At 42.6% G+C, this 14,806-nt stretch overlaps 1 protein-coding gene across 12 annotated transcripts in view; it reads right to left on the bottom strand.

Moving 5' to 3' along the window:
• TIAM2 (TIAM Rac1 associated GEF 2) overlaps positions 1-14,806 on the bottom strand; it is a 234,038-nt gene that overhangs the window by 216,049 nt on the left and 3,183 nt on the right. Inside the window, exons 3-4 of one of the 12 annotated variants that reach the window (XM_055536034.1) lie at positions 12,991-13,134; positions 11,680-11,767 (exon numbers count right to left, since the gene is read on the bottom strand). The exons of 10 other annotated variants lie outside the window; for them this stretch is intronic. The gene's annotated coding sequence lies outside the window, so the exon portion shown is untranslated. The remainder of the gene's footprint in view (positions 1-11,679; positions 11,768-12,990; positions 13,135-14,806) is intronic. One more of the 12 variants, XM_055536035.1, reaches the window with a different exon arrangement.

Raw genomic sequence — 14,806 nt, 5'->3', positions numbered from 1 at the left:
TTTTAAGTCTATCACTAGAATTAAAAACAAATCAACCACTAAACGGAGGTCAGTACCTGTGATTCATTGTCTGAAAAACACTTTCCTTCAAAAGGCTGAGCACTTCTACAGTGTCTGCACCTGGATTTCTCACTTAATAAACCACAGAGGCACTGGCACCCCACTCCAGTACTCTTGCCTGGCAAATCCCATAGGCTGAGGAGCCTGGTGGGCTGCAGTCCATGGGGTCGCGAAGAGTCAGACACGACTGAGCAACTTCACTTTCACTTTTCACTTTCATGCATTGGAGAACGAAATAGCAATCCACTCCAGTGTTCTTGCCTAGAGAATCCCAGGGACGGGGGAGCCTGGTGGGCTGCCGTCTCTGGGGTCGCACAGAGTCGAACACGACTGAAGCGACTTAGCAGCAAATCACAGAGATTGTTCCATACTTATGGACATTTTGCTTCTTTTTATTAATATCTAGACCTTTTCTTATAAGGAAGATGAGCCAAAGAAGAGAGAAAATAAAGGTTTGAAGAAACCCAGAACAGGGACTCATTGAGTACCAAAGTCAAGTTTAAACTAATTAATAATTTTGCTTAAGGCTGGTTTCAGGGCTTCCATAAAGTAGCTGACAAAACAAACCAAGAGCAATAGGCAGACATCTTCTCTGGACATCTGTGATGTCTGAGATGTTTCATTCTTTGATTAAAAAGTTGGTACTGCTATTCCCCTTTTTATCTCTTTTCCAGGAAAGGTTCCATTAAAGGTTAGGAAATCCAATTTTAGGCTTGACCACCAGGCTTACAAGAACAGCCTTTCAACTCAATTACACACTCCTGCTGAAACCAAAGGCAAGAAGACATGTCCCCTGACCCTCCACCCATTTCCTTTCTCATTAGAATTTCCCCATTTCTTGCCTAAAATGAACTGCTCATTTTTTGTTTTATTTAATATATTACCATGAGAATTGAGTGGCAATATAAATTCCTATTTATACAGACTCAATTCCTATTTATATAGACTAAACATAGTCGCTCACAGGCACAACCTTACAATTAAGTCTCTGGATCAGATTTGTCCAACTATTGAGGTAATAGTCTCCAGTTTAAAGAGCATGCACAATCAAAGGGAAAATGACAAATGCCAGAAGCCTCAGAAATCATCTCTTCCATTGGATTTATCACTGTTTTAGGGTCTTCAGAGAGAGCCCAGGGCTGTCCCTCCTCTCCACTCCAAAGATACACAAAATACACAAATCCTTTTGTTCTCTACCTCTGCTGTCAGTAACATAATTCCAGTTTCTCTCTTTTGCATTTTGGAGTTTCACACAATATGTAGTTTGGAACAAAAGACTCCTCTGATTTCAAATACTTGAAGACCACAAATATTGTACCATTTCTCAGATATAGGAAAACAGAGCCCCTGAGAAGCAGACTGGTATCCACAGAGCTACATCCCCATTCACCAAACCTCCAGGGCAGCTGTTCTCCAAACGTGGTCTAGGATCAACAGAAGCATCATCCCCTGGGAACTTCTTAGAAATGAAAATTCTCCGGCTGATCCCAGATCTACTGAACCAGCAACCATGAGGGGATGCTGAGCAATCTGTGTTTTAACAAGCCTTCCACGTTATATTGATACCCTAAAGTTTGAGAACCCTGGAGCAGTCCCAGTATTTTTCCATGATTCTCTTTCTCTTCTTATTCTAGTCCAACATCCTTACTGCAGTAAACATTCAGCCACTGCCCCAGAAACGCTGAATCTAACTGGAGAGTCACCCACTGAAAAAGTCAAGATGCCATGAGAAAGTATTTACTCACTGCCAGTGACTTTCACTTTTCACTTTCATGCACTGGAGAAGGAAATGGCAACCCACTGCAGTGTTCTTACCTGGAGAATCCCAGGGACGGGGGAGCCTGGTGGGCTGCCGTCTATGGGGTTGCACAGAGTCGGACACGACTGAAGCGACTTAGCAGCAGCAGCAGCCGCAGTGTAGGCTATACATTTTCTTTTCTCACTATAAGAAGACACACATCCAGAGTCAAATAAAAGTTTTAATGCTTTCAATGAATAATTCAAGAAGGCAGAATTTATCAGTATTTCAGAAATTAAACCTCAAAAGGACGGAGCAGTGCCAAGAAACTTATTTCCAGAAAACCAGGATCATGGTACCCTGGGCTGTCAGTGACCAATATCCACTGAAAAGAGGACTGAAGAGGCAAAGTGACCAAACAGGAAGATTATTAAACTATGAGACAGCTGTTTCCAGGAAAGCCTGGCTTGGATACCTTCAAATAAGCAGGAATAAGACTATTGCTCATAGGACTTCCCTGACGGTCCAGTGATTAAGATGAGTCCCCAGTGCAGGGGCCCCAGCCTTTGATAATTGATTTCACCACGTTCTCTGTATGGTTCATGGCACAGGTCAGCCATCTCCACGGGTGAACTCGCTGACCTTCGACAAACCAGGGAAGAGGCGCCATGCTGGCTAGCTGTCAATTATAAGCCCCATCTCAATTTAATGCTATTTTAACAATTTTCAAGGATCCCAAATAAAAAAACTACATGAAGCTTCAACATCAAAAACTGAGACACTGTGAGAATCAACCTATTGAACCTGCTACTTGGTTTTCCTTTAGGACTTCCTTTTTCCTTTAGGACTAGTTGAAACTCTTTTCAACTAGTCCCTACTAAGCACTCACTAGATGAACCTTCATCTTGAAAAGTAAGAATACACTAATGTGGAGAGGCTTGCAGGGTGGAGACAGGGGTGGTCCATAAGGGAGAAGGGGCTTTTTGGCTAATTTCTTGAATAATATGAATAGTGTGATTGGCTAAAAAAAAGAACATAGACATTGCCACATCCTCTGTTAATTTATTTGGATTAACAGGATACCTTGCAATAATGAAGGACTTCCCTGTAGCTCAAATGGTAAAGAATCTGTCTGCAATTCAGGAGACCAGAGTTTGATCTCTGGGTCAGGAGGATCCTCTGGAGAAGGGAATGGCAATCCACTTCAGTATTCTTGCTTGGAGATTCCCATAGACAGAGAAGCCTGGCAGGCTACAGTTCATGGGGTCGCAAAGAGTAGGACATGACTGAGTGACTAACACACACACACACTTGCAATAATGATGCTGTAATATGTAGAACCTTCTTCATCTCTTAGCAGCATCTCCCCACTCCCACTCCACCCAAGGTCCTACCTGTTTACATAAATCTAGCTATACTTGCCAAAGCTTACATACAAATTCAGTGAAGACACAGACTTGAAAACCAGACTTCAGACCACAATTTAAGCATGCTTTCTATTTGACCAAATGGTAAGTTTTGGACTTCCCTGGTGGTCCAGAGGTGAAGAATCTGATGCCCACCAATATACGGGACACAGGTTCAATCCATGGCCTGGGAAGATTCCACATGTCACCGGGCAACTAAGCCCATGTGCTACAACTACAGAAGCCCGCACTCAGAGTCCATGCTGTGCAGCAAGAGAAGGCACCACCGCGAGAAGCCTGCACACCACAACTAGAGAAAACCAGCCTGCAGCAACGAAGACCCAGCAGAGTCAAAAATAAATGATTAAACTGATCAAAAATGGACAATGCTTACACTGGAAGATAAATTTATTTAAAAAAGAAACAGTAAGTTTTCTTTTCTTGGGTTTCCCTTGTGGCTCAGCTAGTAAAGAATCCACCTGCAATGCAGGAGACCTGGGTTCGATCCCTGGGTTGGGAAGATCCCCTGGAGAAGGGAAAGGCTACCCACTCCAGTACTCTTGCCTGGAGAATTCCATGGACTGCATAATCCACAGGGTCGCAAAGAGTCGGACACGACTGAGCGAGTTTCACTTTCAGGGTTTCTTTTCTCGGATGCTGTCGTTGCAAGGCTGCCCTTGCAATTGAGGGTGTGTCTGGGAGCACGGCCCACTGTCTTCCAACAGAAAATCAGTCATAGGCCCCAAACTACCGTCTTTATAGACACATTACTAAGCTCTTCCATTAGTTTGGCTATAATCAAAACCAAAAAGTATTTTGAACTTCATGGACATGCGCTTTATAATTATTTTGCTTATAATACAAGTTGATAGACTTGAAAGATGTTATTTCATTTTAAAACAATTATTAACAAAAATGTCCTAGTCATTCATAACATGGGCTTCCCTGGTGGCTCAGCCGGTAAAGAATCCACCTGCAATGCGGGAGACCTGGGTTTGATCCCTGGCTTGGGAAGATCCCCTAGGAGAAGGGAACAGCTACCCACTCCAGTATTCTAGGCTGGAAAATTCCATAGCCCATGGGGTTGTGAAGAGTCAGACACGACTGAGCAAGTTTCACTTCACTATTTATAACATAGAGTCAGGACAAAGCTATGTTTCCCCCTGACAGAAAATAAAGGAGTAAGCTAAGATTCCTTTCAACTCAAATAATGTATATAGTACTACCCTCAAATCTCCCACTCACACTTCATTAGGAAAAGGCCTATTTATCTTTGTGCAGATGACACAATCTGCTGTAACCCACAAAATAAGCTTGAGTTGTAGGCTGTCCTCTCCATGTACAATGTAAAGTTGTACATTCCTTTGAGTAGGCTCTAGATTGTCGAGAAATATCAACAACCCAGGGATCAAACCCAGGTCTCCCGCATTGCAGGTGGATTATTTACTAGCTGAGCCACCAGGGAAGCCCAGATATGAAGATGATACCATTCCAATGGCAAAAAGTGAAGAGGAACTGAAGAGTCTTATGATGAGGGTGAAAGAGGAGAATAAAAATGCTGGCTTAAAATGCAACATTCAAAAACTAATATCATGGCATCCAGTCCCATCATATAATGGCAAATAAATGGGGAAAAATAAAAGCAGTGACAGATTTTTTCTTGGGCTCCAAAATCACCATGGATGGTGACTGCAACCATGAAATTAAAAGACACTTGCTCCTTGTGAGGAAAGCTATGACAAACCTAGACAGCGTAATAAAAAGCAGAGATATCATTTTGCCAGCAAAGGTCCATATGGTCAAAGCTACGGTTCTTCCAGTGGTCATGTATGGATGTGAGTTGGACCATAAAAAAGCCTAGGCACCAACGAATTGATGCTTTCAAACCGTGGTACTGGAAAAGACTCTCGGGAATCTCTTGGACTGCAAGGAAATCAAACCAGTCAATGCTAAAGGAAAATCAACCCTGAATGTTCACTGGAAGGACTGGTGCTGAAACTGAAGCTCCAGTACTCTGGCCACCTGATGTGAAGAATCAACTCTTTGAAGAAGACCCTGATGCAGGCAAAGATTGAAGGCAAAAGGAGAAAAGGCCAACAGAGGATGAGATGGTTAGATAGCATCACTGCCTCAATGGACAAGAATTTGAGCAGACTGCGGGAAATACTGCAGGACAGGGAAGCCTGGCGTGCTGCAGCCCATGAGGTTGCAGAAAGTGGGATACGAATTAGCGGCTGAACAACTGCAACAAAATACACAAGCTAAGAAGTTGTTATTGCCTTTGCTAATTCCAAAAATTCAGAGGTTTAGTTTTCTTTCTCATGGAAAATCTAAAACATTTCCTGGCTTTTTGATGCAGTCTTCCTAGTAGGTCCTTCTAATTTTTAAGGACAGAGAAAAAGGCCTAAAGAATCTGGGAGGTAGACCTTGCTCTGCTTGCCATTCATTTCTTATGATGGGGAATTAAAGCAGGTCATTTAACTTTCCCAAAACAAGTTTCTCTTCTGAAACATGGGTTGAATTAGATTTCTAAAGGTTATTCTGTTCTAGAATGCTTACTGATACATAACAACTATTAAAGGAATACAGCACAATTTGTGATATGGGACCAACATTCTGAATATGCATATGTAAGTATAATCCTCATGACTGTATCACTACTATTTACATATTCTTTTAAAGTTTGTCATCTCTTCTATTCCACACAAATATAAATGTACTTTTACATTTTGAAATTATTGAAGAAATTTTAATGCACTCTATAAATGCTTATTGGAGAAGGAAATGGCAACCCACTCCAGTATTCTTGCCTGAAGAATCCCATGGACAGAGGAGCCTGGTGGGCTCCAGTCCAAGGGGTCGCAAAAAGTCAGACATGACTGTAGCGACTTTGCACATAAATGTTTAAAGGTTTTTCTTTAGATAACAGGAAGATTGTATGGGTTGTTACTTAATGTTGACAATCAAATATGAATGTGCCCATCTATTTTCAGATTTACTCATTAACTGACTTGCTGAAAATTCCAAGTGCTGGCTGCCAGCTCTGTATATATCATTCAAGTTTTAGTGAATTTTCTAACTAATGAGATTTATCAAGCCATCAAAATTTAGCTTCTGTGACGGATAGCTTTTCAGAAAATGCCATATTGCAATGACATTCTCCTCTCAACACACACCGAAACTCCAGTCACACTGACATCCTTCTGGACTCAATTTCCTCACATATTTAGACTAACGGCCAAGGTAGAACTTATTACAGTTGGATTTAGTGACATCTTGAAATTTCTAAAGACAGGTCATCTAAAAATTCCAATTACATAGAAAACTGAAATGGAACTAAGCAAAACACTGCCTATTAGTATTTCTTAGAAAATGGCTTACTGAAAAGGCAAAAATGCTTCCTTGTTCATAGTTATTACAAAATATTTAGATGGGTCTATGTAGACCGAAATTTTCGCTACTACCTTTCATTATGAATATCTTATAATTAACACACTTACTATTAATGCTTATAATTAATATATTAACAAATTTTTTCTTTAGAGCCCTTGAGTTCCTTTCTAAAAATTTGTTTCCTTCGTTTAGTCACGTCATGTCCGAATCTTTTGCAACCCTATGGACACCAGGCTCCTCCTTTACCTGGTATTTTTCAGGCAAGAATACTGGAGTAGGTTGCCATTTCTCCCTCCAGGGGATCCATCTTCCTGACCCAGGGATCGAACCAGCAACTCCTACACTGGCAGGCAGGTCCTTTACCACTGAGCCACCATAATGCCTGGCAAACCACACATCGTAGATGCAATCTGAAATAAGTAAAACTGTACTGCATTTCTCTGTGGATAACCTCCAAATCTCTTGCCCAAGCAACCTTAGCAAAAACTAACCAACATGGTTAGGTACGCATAGCCTTATACAAGTCATGTCATATGAGAATCCTGCAGCAGAAAGATGTAGGGAAAGCATGGGTTCAGCTCTCCATGCTCCCTTTCCAAGTCAACTGTCCTAAGAAGGGCAGAGTTTGTCGAGGTACAATCAAAGAGCCACCAGCCACAGCTCGATGTGCTTCAATAACTGCACCTTCAATCTCCAAAATCATCATCTCAGAATGACTTTCAGGAACCTGCACTCCCAAAGGGGTATTTATACAAATTCAAGCTTGAGAACTCCTATCACTGTCTTTCTCCATCTGGAAGAGACAGTAACAAGACTTGACCGTTCTTGCTCAAGTCTCTTCTGGCTTCTCTTCACAGTGGGTCCTACCCAGACTCAGCAGTGCCATCACTTATCAACATTCTCATATAGCTTCACCTTGACCCAGTGTATATACCTTCTACGTATATTCTACCTGGGGACTTTGTGCTACATCTATTCCCCACGGCTGCTGCTGCTGCTGCAGCACTTGGTAACTTAATAAGTCGCTTCAGTCGTGTCCGACTGTGTGACCCCACAGAAAGCAGCCCACCAGGCTGCCCCGTCCCTGGGCTTCTCTAGGCAAGAACACTGGAGCAGGTCGCCATTTCCTTCTCCAATGCAGGAAAGTGAAAGTGCAGTTGCTCAGTCATGTCCGACTCTTAGTGACCCCATGGACTGCAGCCCACCAGGCTCCTCCGTCCATGGGGTTTTCCAGGCAAGAGGACTGGAGTGGGTTAGCAATGTCTAATTACACATTCTGGATATACCAAGACGAACAGGTTCACAGATCTTGCCTTCCTTACTAGTGCAGGGTGATGGTTACCTGTCATCTAGAAAGGCCCAAACGCTAGTGAGCATAATAGCATAATATAAGGACTATTTTAAAATTTTTATACATTTTTCTTCTGCTTTCTTTTATCCTATCACGGCACAGAATCATTGAGTTTTGTAGCTGAAAAGATCTCAAAAAGTCATTTAGTCCAATGTGACTTCCCTGGCCACCAAAGTTGCAAATTAGGAAACAGAAACCCAGAGAGAATGTCCTGTTTTGTTCAAGATCACACAGCTATTTTTGGCAAAACTACCCAAAATGCAGAGCTCTTAAGTCTATCCAAAACCCAGAACCCCAGTTTTTTTTCAATATAGCATGATTATCACCTCTGACTGGACAATACAAGAATCATTCAAACAAACACATACAAGTATCTTTCAAAGTTAATCCTTGTTGCTTATCAGAATGGAGAAAAGTGAAGGCATTGATAAAAGTCATGTATGTTCCAGAACACTTCAAAAAGTAAACCTTATGGATTGATCACTTTTACATTATTAATAAGGACTCCAACTGAGAGGGGATTAAGGATGCAGATACACATACAACCACTGTTTGGCAACACAGCCATTCAGAAGATGAATTCCAAAAAGGGTGAGGACGGAGTGGTAACATTTCAAGAAAAGATGAGGTGTTAGGAAAAGGCCAGGGAGAGCCTCAGAAGGATGACATGTGAGGTGAGCCTGGGGCCTGGAGGAGACCAGTGCTCTCTAGTTATAACAACAGAATTCTGATACAGAAGACAGTTTTTTTTTTTTTTTTTAAGTGAGCTGCTCTCGGGGGTTGGAAGTATACATAATGAAAGCATCCATTCTGTGGTGTTTCTCATCTTCCACATCTCATGTACAATGAAGTAACTTCCCCACATGACATGCAGTGCACTTCCCAGCGACAAGTTCAACAGTCATGAAGGGAGAATTACAACCGATGACTACAGTTCCATAGAATGATTAGGATCTTCCAGAGGGGAAGTTCAAAAAGGAACCGTTTATGAGTAAATATCTCAGTTTCCGGTTTGGCTAACATTCGTCAAGGTTTCATGCCTTCATATGGTAGGTACTGATCCCACAAGTTCAAATGCCACCAACACACTTGATAACTTAATTCATTTCAGCATATTCCAGATATGGTCCTCCTTGGTTTCTGTTTATATGTATAAACACTCTCTGAGAGCATAGTAAAATCCATTTTAAACCAGTCTCATGGCTAGCCATAGTGGTGAGGGTAAATATGACTATTATTCTATCAACCATCTCCTAGCACTTCCTCCTGAAGAGGAAAGTTCATGAGAGGAATTTGACACCTCCGCTGATAGAAGACACTGGCAATCACTGGAGAAAAATTTTATTTTCTCCTTGAAGAATCTAAGACCCTCCAATATTTAGCCAAGTTGCAAAATGAGTAAAAAGTGTATTCCAGACAAGAGTCTAGATTAATACACAGTATAATGATGTTGTTTCTATTGCACACTTAAGATGGAGAAAACTACTATTTTTTAGCACTTTATTATTGATAAAGTCCACTTAAAGAGTCAAATATTTGGCAAAGGATCACTCAACTTCATAATCATGGAACAATCTCAAACATGAAGAAATATGAGAACAATTTTAATGGACACTTTATGCATTCTATCAACCACCATTTAAGAATGGTCTTTAAGGCACCATGTTGGCTCTGGAAGAGGTACGAAAAGAAAGCAGGCCCTCCCCATGTGATGGAGAAGTCACCCACAACTAAATATCCCACAATGAACACCTCAACTGATACAGACCACATACAAAGTGCCTGGAAGCACAAGACAGAGTACATCGTGCTCCGAGAAAAGGCTTTGCTGAATCTCAATGAATGATGCGGAATCATTGGCCAAACAGGGAAGAAGCATCAGAGGGAAGGACAGAGAGAGGAAAACCCATGGAAAACGAGTGGACTGTGAACTCCATTTTGCAGTCCAACTCACAGCTCCATGCTCACCATCCTTGTTTTACATCATTTGATAAAGCCGATCCCATCCACAAGGAAGGAAGAACTACTGCTTCCTGAACTCGCATCCTGGCAGGCGGGGTTCTAAGCACCCTACATTAATTACTTCATCAATTTCTCAATTCTCCAAATAATCTTCTATGAAGAAAGCCCTGCTGTCACCTTCCTTGCAGATGAAAATCCTAACACACAGAACACTTTTCACAAGACAAAAAGCTATTTTGAATTTAAAAAACAACAAAATGTTGCACAAAAATTCATCACCATAAAGACCCTTTAAAGGATTTTGGAAATCCTTAACTTTTACCAGTTTGAGAAGCTTTCCAAGCTTATTTACTATGCCATTTCCCAAACTATGGATGCCAAAATCCAAAATTCTAGTTTCTCACCCTATTCCCAATGCAAAAAGTCACTTAGTAGTGGGAACTCTTGAAGAACCATGTCCAAGAGACAAGCTCAGAAATGTAACCGGTGGATTTAAAAGAAACCTTGTAACCCAACACCACTGGCAACACAATGAAAGCTGCAGCCCAGATTCTGTTCCTCAATCTGCAAACCTCCTAACTGGAAACAAAGCAGACCCATTTCCAGCTGGACAGGACGCCCAGAGAGGAGCGGGCTGGATCCCAGACCAGACCAAGTCCAAGATAGGAAATACATTAAACGGTCCTGGCAAGGAAACTTCTTGGGCACCAGCCTGTGTCTACTGGCCTCAGTCCCTTGGGAGGGCTTCAGATAGGGCACTTTTTGTTCTTTCTTAAAACTCTGAACTCATAAAAGCTTTCAGATTCTACACTGTTTTTATTAGAAATCCTCGATTCCTTTACAATTACAGGCACGTGAACAGTTGAGAGAGGGCGGGCAAGAGGAAGGAACACACAGTCGGACAGCCAGGCTCAAATCTCAGCGGTGTGACTTCCTGTGTGAACCTGGGTGAGGGGTCCCCCGCAGGCCCACAACCTTCTCCTCCTGCATTGCTGAGGCTGTGATGCGAGGTCTGTGATGGTTCTTAGCTGAATGCACTGCCCCCTGCACTCTTACCTGCCAAGTCCATCCCACCCCCTTCAAATCTCAGGACTCTGTCCCCTTGCGTGTTTCCACCACCTTACTCACACTGCCTGTGACCATATGCCCAGTTATGACTGATCATTTTTCTGCCGGTCTGGTTTTCTTAAATCCACTTGCCACACTTGCTTTTCCATCATTTGCCTTTCTTTCCGATGTGCAGTTCTCTTACTGACCTTCAGAGACTAAAAATACTCAATACATTTTGTGCTTGTGTTAGTTGCTCAGTCATGTTCAGCTCTTTGTGACCCCCACAAACTCTAGCCTGCCAGGCTCCTCTGTCCAGGGAATTTTTCAGGCAAGAATACTGGGGTGAGTTGCCATTCCCTTCTCCAGGGTATCTTCCTGACCCAGGGATTGAACCCAGGTCTTCTGCATTGCAGGCAGATTCTTGACTGTCTGAGCCACCAGGGAATCCTAAACCCAAAGTAACCATTACTGTGTACATCAGTGCTAAGTCTCCCAGTCGTTTCTGACTCTCTGCAACCCCACTGACTGTAGCCCACCAGGCTCCTCTTTTCATGGGGCTCTGGGCAAGAATACTGGGCGGGGTTGCCATGCCCTCCTCCAGGGGATCTTCCCAACTCAGGAATTTTGAACTCACATCTCTTACATCTCCCACATGGACAGGATGGTTCTTTACCACTAGCGCCACCTGGGAAGCATTTCAGGGGTCACCAAATACTTACCTCATGTGGAGAGTAGTAGGGTAGCTGTTTAGGCTTCGGTTTCCTCCTCATTGCACAAGAGCCTTGCTGTTCTACTCGGACGAATAAACTGGGTGATGGACAGAGAGAGCTCAGCACAGTGCCTGGGAAGCACTTCCTGCCATCAATTCTAACTCTTCTTACACCTCATTATTCCAAAGTTTGCAAAGTGGGTTCATATGTGTGAGCTCACTTGCCCCTGCTACCAACTCTGAGACTCAGGAGGTTCCAAAAAGAAACTGAGGTTGGTGATGTTCAAGGTTATCAGAAAGAAGGCTAGTTGGTGGACAGACCTACTGATTCCAAACCCTTACTTTTTCTACTGATGCCTCTTGGGTCAGGAGTTCTGGCTTCTTTTATAGAAAGCAATTCCTACCCATCTCCTCCATCAAGTTTATCCAACACTGTTATTGAATTTAAGAAACACAAACACGTGGGCCAAATTCCACTATAATGGATTCCAAAGGACTTCAGTCTGTGCTATATCAAATAATTACTTTAAATAAGTAAGCTTTCAACTAGCTCGTCCATTCATCATCCAGCAAACATGTATCACCTGCCTAACTTCAACAAGGCATTGTGTTTGGGGATGGGAATCCTCCCTTTCCCTGAGATATAATAATTAGTCTATGCCTTTAAGATTTCCCAACTGAAGCCAATACTGGAAGATATAGAAGCTCGAATACAAAGAGCACTTGAATCAATAAAGCAATGAACTAAGAGCCAGAAAATCTGAGCGCCTGTCTTGGCTGTGCCCCTAGCTGAGCTCTATGACCTGGGACAGGTTCCTAGTACTAACTTTCCTTACCTATAAAATGGGGAAACTGGTCCATATTATCTTTCAAGTTCTATGCAATGAATTCTAGAGATTCCAGGATTCTATATGATTATCAAGTTCTTTTGATATGTAATGGTCTATGATTTTATACAATTTTATAAATGTTGGTGAGATGATCCACATATTGACTTTAGCTTGAAAAATATCTCCAGATTGCCCACAAATGGTTAGAAGTTTTTAACAACAAACAAATTTGGAGCATTTTTAAGAATCTTACAGCCAACTGAGTTTGCAAACTGCCCCACATACAAACTCCATTTTTTCGCATGTAAATTGCAACCCTAAATGCTGATCTCATTCGGAGAATTTAAATAAATCTGATTCAAAGCCTTTTTTCTTCCTTCTTTCAACTCTGTGATGTCACTTTAAGATGAATGTAGTGCTTACGTACAACACGGCACCTCATCCAATGTACTGACACATGTTCATGTGCGCCGAGCTCTTTATAGCCTTACTTTTAAGAGTCCTGTACTCTCTCTCTGCACATCATGATTAGATGGATACTTCTTGCCTTGAAAGGGAGTCAGTTGAGGCGGCCCACCACGTGCTGGCACACATCTTTGATGCCCACGTGTGAATTCATTCCCCCAGATTCTCCCCTGTAATCAAGGAGAAGACTTCTAAGAATCACTTGAACAGCCAGACATAAGAGCAAACTAAAGCCCATTCCTATATCCTGACTTATATGAGAAATCTGCCCCCAAACTCCCGCTTCCTAGATGTCTGTAGAGATGCTTTCTTTTCTCTCATTTAAGGAGACTTAACTGAGCTCCTAGCCAGTCAGTCTCCATGGTGGGTGCTGAGTTTAGTAGCGGAGAGAGGGTGAAGCAGGGCCACAGCTAGCCCACCCTGGACCTTCAGGTAAATTAAAGAAAGTGGCTTCTTCCAGTGGAGAGGCGGGCACCAGGGGCTTGGGAAGTGGAATGCAAATTGGATTTCAGCCTCCACATGCCCATTGGACAGGATGACCTCGTACAGTGAACAACTCACACAATTTTACAAAATCACTTCCCTGTTGGTTCAGACAGTAAAGAATCTGCCTGCAATGCAAGAGACCTGGGTTCGATCCCTGGGTCAGGAAGACCCCTAGAGTAGGAAATGGCAACCCACTCCAGTATTCTTGCCTGGAGAATTCCATGGACAGAGGAGCCTGAGAGGCTACAGTTAATGAGGTTGCAAAGAGTCAGACACAACTGAGCAGCTAACATGCATGCACACGTGCGTGGCCAGAGGTGTCACAAAAAACAAGCTGTTCTAATAGCGATACTGACTACTAGAGAAGAAAGAGCTTAACTGCCCAGCGAGGAGGAGGGAGGACAGCCTGCCCGAGAAGGGATGTGACTGACACATGACGGACGTGTGGGTAATCAACAGATGGATGAATGGAGTGAGCGCAGTATAAACAGAATGCTCATTCATTCCAGACAGTGGTCTGGAAATGACAACTTGGAAGGCGTCTGATGAGTCTGTGTGTGGGTATAAGGGGGGGAGAGTATGTGTGTGTGTGTGTGTGTTGATGATGAAGTATCTTATACATAGGCAAATTAAGGTGCTGAAATTGATTCTGACACCATTAGGGGCTCCTTTTGCCACTGTACATAATAAACTCTTCGATTATACCTTGCCCTGTTTTTAACATTTACCAATCACAAGGTAATTAGGGACTCTGATTCCAAAGTAAGAAGTTTCATCCTATAAACTGAACAGGTAAAGGTCAATGGAAAAGAAGTTTGCTTTTAGAACTGCACCAATCTTAATACTACATTTTTAGAACATAAAAAAAACCTCAAAGAACACCAATGTTTTTTAAGTGTGTATGTACACAAGATCTATTGGTTATGCTCAAATGATAAGACCAGAAATTGAAATTTTATTGAGAGCCTAGGGCTGAAATATTTATAGCATATGGTCTGCACCTGTAAGACTAGGAAGACTTAAGGACTTATTAGCCACCCTCCAGCTTAAATCTATCTGAGAGGGATTGGAGATAACCAGGTGCTGTCGGTTAAAATAATTTTGTCAGCGGCCTTTGAGGAAGGGGAGGTAGAACGGATTGAATGAGCATGAGAAGAGAACCCCCCAAGACCTTGGCCACGTGGTGAATAAAGGTCTTATCGCGACCCAAGGCTGCGTAGATTACAACGGTCACCAGGCAGCCTCTCCCGGGGCCTCCGCAGAGGCAACGCGAAGGGAATGATCTTCAGGACCAAGCCGACTCCCCTCCCCCCAGTTAAGTAAAGTTACCCCACTTTGCTATTTTAAAAAGTTAAG

Source organism: Bubalus kerabau, chromosome 9, assembly GCF_029407905.1.
Source record: "Bubalus kerabau isolate K-KA32 ecotype Philippines breed swamp buffalo chromosome 9, PCC_UOA_SB_1v2, whole genome shotgun sequence".
Lineage (NCBI taxonomy): Eukaryota > Metazoa > Chordata > Mammalia > Artiodactyla > Bovidae > Bubalus > Bubalus kerabau.
This window is presented reverse-complemented; position numbering and strand designations above follow the sequence as displayed.